The following is a 6,853-nucleotide window of genomic DNA, read 5'->3' on the forward strand; positions in this document are numbered from 1 at the left end:
GTTTAGTCCCAGGGTCCTTAGCTTAGTGATGAGTTTTGGGGGTACTATGGTGTTGAACGCTGAGCTGTAGTCAATGAATAGCATTCTCACGTAGGTGTTTCGTTTGTCCATGTGGGAAAGGGCAGTGTGGAGTGCAATAGAGATTGCATCATCTGTGGATCTGTTGGGGCGGTATGCAAGTTGGAGTGGGTCTAAGGTTTCTGGAATAATGGTGTTGATGTGAGCCATTACCAGCCTTTCAAAGCACTTCATGGCTACAGATGTGAGTGTTACGGGTCGGTAATCATTTAGGCAGGCTACCTTTGTGTTCTTGTGCACAGGGACTATGTTGGTCTGCTGGAAACATGTTGGTATTACAAACTCAGACAGGGAGAGGTTGAAAATTTCAGTGAAGACAGTTGCCAGTTGGTGAGTGCATACTCGGTCCTGGTAATCCGTCTGGCCCTGCGGCCATGTTGACCTGTTTAGTTATGTCTGTCACCACCACCTGTACAGTTGTTCCCCACTAGGTGGCAGAGCCTGCTGTATCAAAAAGCAGCTTTGAAGCAATAATGTCTTTTATATATATATATATATATACTATATAAGACAATATTATTGCTTCAATGCTGCTTTTTGAGCTTGTGTCCCAAATATCAGAATTTTATTTTTAGCCAAAAATCTCACCTTGTTTTTTCTTTCTGCTGGAAAAATAGATCAATGAAAAAGATTTGAGTTATAATTATTGAAAATGAAATCAAAGCACTGTTTAATGTCTTTAAGAAATAAGTAACTGTAAAAGCAAGACTGATTTTGTAAATAAATAGTACTTTAAATAATAATTACATTTTGGGGGGGGGCTTTTTACAGGCAGCTTTGTGACCGAATCGGATAAAAATGACATGACCAAAAGTCATGGCTGCTATAACAGCCTCCACTCTTCTGGGCAGACTTTCCACTAGATGTTGGAACGTTGCTGTGGGGAATTACTTCCAGTCAGCTCCAAGAGCATTAGTGAGGTCGGGCACTGATGTTGGGCGATTAGGCCTGGCTCACAGTCGGTGCTCCAATTCATCCTAAAGGTGTTCAATGGGGTTGAGGTCAGGGCTCTGTGCAGGCCAGTCAAGTTCTCCCACACTGATCTCGACAAACCATTTCTGTATGGACTTGCTTTGTGCACGGGAACATTGTCATGCTGATACCGGAAAGGGCCTTCCCCATACTGTTGCCACAAAGTTGGAAGCACAGAACCGTCTAGAATGTCATAGTATGCTGTAGCGTTAAGATTTTCCTTCACTGGAACTAAGGGGCCTAGCCCGAACCGTGAAAAACAGCCCCAGACAATTATTCCTCCTCCACCAAACTTTACAGTTGGCACTATGCATTCGGGCAGGTAGCGTTCTCCTGGCATCCACCAAACGGAGATTTGTCCTTCGGACTGCCAGATGGTGAAACGTGATTTATCATTCAAGAGAACACGTTTCCACTGCTCCATTGCTCATAGACGTTTCCACTTCACAATAACAGCACTCACAGTTGACAAGGGTAGCTTTAGCAGGGCAGAAATTTGACAAACCGACTTGTTGGAAAAGTACCATCCTATGACCATGCCACGTTGAAAGTCACTCAGCTGTTCAGTAAGGCCATTCTACTACCAATGTTTGTCTATGGTTGGGTTAAATGCAGAAGACACATTTCGGTTGAATGCATTCAGTTGTGCAACTAACTAGGTTTCCCCTTCCCCACTCCTTCTCCAGCTGAGTTCGCACCTGTTTGTGGCGACTGACACCTCTCCTGTACTTCTGGTGTGCTCTGAGGATGGAACTCATGTGCTGTGTGGTTCAGTGTGGGTGGACCAGGTAAGTTGTCCTGTCTGGAACTCCTCATCAGAATGTTCCTCGCTGTCTGTGTGTTGATGGTTCTGTGTCACATGGGGTCTAAGTTTTGTTCCGTTACTCGATCTTCTTTTTACTCTGTCGTTGCTCTGAGGTTGTTCTGGAGTTTCAGCTACAGGTAGAAAGTCACATGGCAACAACAGGTTTCTATGGAGCACTCTTATCTCACCTCTCCCACTCTCGAAAACTGGACTATCTTTACCTTTGCGGGCCTGGATGACATAGACTTAATCTCCCCAGTAGGAGTGGATTTTGCCTGGCCCTCCCCTTTCTCTCATGTTCCTTACAAGGACCCTGCGGCCTTCTTGAAGCTCTGACCCATAGGTTCTCTTGTCGTACTGCTTCTTTCTACTTTCAGCTGACTTGACTTCATTTTTGGATGCTATCTGTATAGGCCTCAGTCATTCTCTTTTTCTCCTGGTAGGAGCCTGGATTGTCCTCTCTTTTTATCCCAAACAGGAGATTGATGGGGAGACGTGGAGGCTAGCATGGAGAGAAGGGTACGATTAAATCTCTCTGTTTGACAGCTCCCCTGTGGGTGAAATGGAGTGGTGTGCGACCATCATATTCCACAGAGCTCTGATCAGTCAATGTAACAGTAACATTGTTTTCCCTGGTCGTGGTGTATTTTCCCAAGAAATCGTAATTTCATTGAACAGTTTGTCTGCACCTGTCTTTGCTGACTTGTTTGTGGTTACATAGGCTTGGGCAAAGCATGTGTAGTGTTCCATGACAACAGGTACAGTTGAAGTCGGGAAGATTACATACACCCGAGCCAAATACATTTAAACTCAGTTTTTCACAATTCCTGACATTTAATCCTAGTAAAAATTATCTGTTTTAGGTCAGTTAGGATCACCACTTTATTTAGAGAATGTGAAATGTCAGAATCATAGTAGAGAGAATGATTTATTTAAGCTTTTATTTCTTTCATCCCATTCCCAGTGGGTCAGAAGTTTACATACACTCAGTTAGTATTTGGTAGCATTGCCTTTAAATTGTTTAACTTGGGTCAAACGTTTCGGGTAGCCTTCCCCAAGCTTCCCACAATAAGTTGGGTGAATTTTTGCCCATTCCTCCTGACAGAGCTGGTGTAACTGAGTCAGGTTTGTAGGCCTCCTTGCTCGCACACACCTTTTCAGTCCTGCCCACAAATCTTCTATAGGATTGAGGTCAGTGCTTTGTGATGTCCACTCCAATACCTTTACTTTGTTGTCCTTTAGCCATTTTGCCACAACTTTGGAAGTATGTTTGGGGTCATACTTCATCAAGACCCTTTTGCGACCAAGCTTTAACTTCCTGACTGATGTCTTGAGATGTTGCCTCAATATATCCACATAATTGTCCATCTTCATGATGCTATCTATTTTGTGAGGTGCACCAGCCCCTCCTGCAGCAAAGCACCCCCACAACATGATTCTGCCACCTCCGTGCTTCACGGTTGGGATGGTGTTCTTCAGCTTGCAAGACTCCCACTTTTTCCTCCAAACATAACGATGGTCACCATGGCCATTTGTTTCATCAGACAAGAGGACATTTCTCCAAAAATAACGATCATTGTCCCCATGTGCATTTGCCTTTCATGTGCATTTGCCTTTCAGGTTAAGTCGATATAGGACTTGTTTTACTGTGGATATAGATACTTTTGAACCAGTTTCCTCCAGCATCTTCACAAGGTCCTTTGCTGTTGTTCTAGGATTGATTTGCACTTTTTGCACCAAAGTACGTTCATTTCTTGGAGACAGAACGCGTCTCCTTCCTGAGTGGTATGACGGCTGCATGGTCCCATGGTGTTTATACTTGCGTACTATTGTTTGTACAGATTAACGTGGTACCTTCAGGCGTTTGGAAATTGTTACCAAGGATGAACCAGACTTGTGGAGGTCTACAATTTTTTTTCTTAGGTCTTGGCTGATTTCTTTTGATTTTCCCATGATGTCAAGCAAAGAGTTTGAAGGTAGGCCTTGAAATGCATCCACAGGTACACCTCCAATTGACTCAAATTATGTCAATTAGCCTATCAGAAGCTTCTAAAGCCATGACATCATTTTTTGAAAATTTCCAAGCTGTTTAAAGGCACAGTCAACTTAGTGTATGTAAACTTCTGACCCACTGGAATTGTGATAAGTGAAATAATCTGTCTGTAAACAATTGTTCGAAAATGACTTGTGCCATGCACAAAGTAGATGTCCTATCCGACTTGCCAAAACTACAGTTTGTTAACAAGACATTTGTGTAGTGGTTGAAAAATTAGTTTTAATGACTCCAACCCAAGTGTATGTAAACTTCCGACTTCAACTGTATGTACTCATAACCTCCTTTGCACGTCTCCAGGTGAAGGAAGTCTACAGAAACTAACTCAAACAGATTAGTCATTTTGATGCTCATCATGGGTGCTGGTCTATTTGGTTTCCTCTTCCTCAGGCACTCACACTCATTTGTTACGAAGTGTTCCACATCATGCTTCATTTTGGGCCAGTAGAACCGGGTCTGATTAAGCTCAATGTTCTTTCTGTGCCCAGATGTTCCATTTCCTGGTGCAGTTCCTTGACGATGAGAGGATGGTAGAGCTTTGGAAGAACGAGTTGACATCTGTAATGACTTCTCCTGTGCATTGTTCCGTCTGGTTTGATCTCTAGCTTTCCCCATTCTCTGAGCAAGGCTCTCACTTCAACTTCCTCTGTATGAATGATATTTGCACCAGGTCTCTGGTTTCTCTTCTTGTACTCCACTTTTCCGATCACTGGATTTTTCTTTTGAGCCTCCCGTACTTCATCTCTGGAGATTGGCTGTACTTTGCTGAGTAGTCCCTCATTCTCTGCTTGCTCTTGGATGGCATTAAATGTGATCGAGCTGAACAGTGGAGTAGGCTCTTCCTGCTGCATTAGGATACCCTGCTTTGTGGCACTGACTTACTCCCTCTGTACACTGTGTCATGAACATATCCAATGGCATCCTTGATAGGCCATCTGCATCTCCATTTGCCAGGTCTGTACTTTACATTGAAGTTGAAATCAGCCAAAACAGCAACCCACCTCTGTCTTGTTGCATTCAACGTAGAGGTGGTCACATATGTGAGGGGGTTGTTGTCCGTATACACCATAAAGGAAGGAGCATGGAATAGGTCGTCTCAGAAACGCTCACAGAGCCCACTTCAGCACCAAGAACTCTAGCTTGCCCGAATGCAGATTGTAGTTCTTCTCTGGACGAGTGAGCGTTCTGGACCAATAGGCTATTACTCTCAACTTGCCCTCTCGACGTTGTCATAGGACTGCTCCAAGTCCTACTTGTGATGCGTCAGCTGGTTGAAGTCTGGGTAGGCTAACACTGGAGGGTTGGACAGCCTGTCGGCGAGGTTGTTTAATTAACACATCCTGGTGCTCCTCTGTCCATTGGATGCTTTTGCTTTTGCTTTGAAGTCTTTGGGTTTAGGCAGTGGTGGTGAGTTAGTGAGAGGAGCGGCAAGCAGGTCGTACAATGAAAAGTCCTCGATATACACAACATGTAGTAGGATAAGAACCCTATTGCCTGACTTCCCCTGCTGTAGCTTGATGTCTCTCCTTCAAGGCCTGGACAGAAGCCACCTCTGCTGGATCATGATATAACCGTCTTTTGACACAATCCATCCTAGGAACCTCACTTTTTCCCTGAACAGTTCACATTTCTTAGCAGTGAGCTTGATGCCATGCTGTTGGTTTCGACGTAGAGGTGGTCACATGTGTGAGGTGGTTGTCCAAACGTTTGACTGGTACTGTATGTGTAATATTTCTGTGTCTGTGTCAGATTTCTCACCACTGGCTTCACTGCTTAAGGGTACACTACTTTAACAGTCTGTATGTTTCCCAAACTAGCACACTGGCACTTCCTTTATGTGTAGACCTTCAGGCACACGAAGTGAGCTACTATCAGGGCCAACATCATATTCTCTGTAGGTCTGTAAGTGTGTTCGGCACCTAAGAGTGGTAGCTTGCCCTGGAGGAGGAAATGTCTTCCGTCTGCCATTTTTCACTACGGCCCCCTCATTATCTGACTGATATGTGCATTAGCCCCACTTACAACATTGGTCTGATTTTGTTCCCTGCTGTTGTTGACCCTTGATTACCTTCTCTATCACATTGAAGCCTATAATAGGTTCCTCTGCTACATTAGGATTACTGGACACAATAACTGGTATTTGGAGAATGGGACTGGAAACACCTGAACTGTTTAGCTGAACTCTACAGCTCTCCAACCAATGAATGGTATTGTCTGATTGGCTGCCATACCTGTGAGCTGTCCTGGTCCTAGTAGCTCGTCTATCTCTCGGATGATGGTGTGATTCAGGTAGTGGCGTCACCAGTCGTTGTTGATGAGGCTTGCCTGTGCCCCGGTATCCCAGAGTGCTGAGACAGGTATGTTGTTGAAATTACATTTCACCATACACCCTTTACCTACTAGGTTTAAAAGCCTGGTGTTTTGTTTTGTGGAGAGGTAGTTGACTTTACATTCCTCTTAGGTCTGGTGCTTTCTCTGCTGCTCTTTGTTCTCGATGACTGACTGACTGACCTCTGACGTGTTTTTGAACAGTACATAGCTGCAGAGCACCCCTTACATTTCACCAGCCTGTTCTTGTTGTGTTCTCCTTGTAGGCAGCAGTGACAGCGTCTGGACTTTATTGGGTGGGTTATAGCTGGTCACTCAACAGCAACCCTCTCCTGTTTCCCTACAAGTGGCTGGGGGCTAGACACCCACGGGATACATGACACCCACGGGATATACAGCTGTCTCCTTTTCCCTCGTCCTGGCCTCTCCTCTGTGGCCCTCTCTCTGCCGCTGGCTGTCTCTGGTAGGCTTCTTTGGTGTCAATGGTGGTAATGGATGCCGTCCACATCTTCCTCATCTCGGCCATCTCCTTTTTCAGCTCCCTCACAATGGTGTGGAGCTCGGTCAGTGGTCTCTCCTCTGCTCTCCAGCCAAGGTGCCTCTGGAGGGCTGTGCTG

Source organism: Oncorhynchus clarkii, chromosome 2 (assembly GCF_045791955.1).
Source record: "Oncorhynchus clarkii lewisi isolate Uvic-CL-2024 chromosome 2, UVic_Ocla_1.0, whole genome shotgun sequence".
Classification (NCBI taxonomy): domain Eukaryota; kingdom Metazoa; phylum Chordata; class Actinopteri; order Salmoniformes; family Salmonidae; genus Oncorhynchus; species Oncorhynchus clarkii.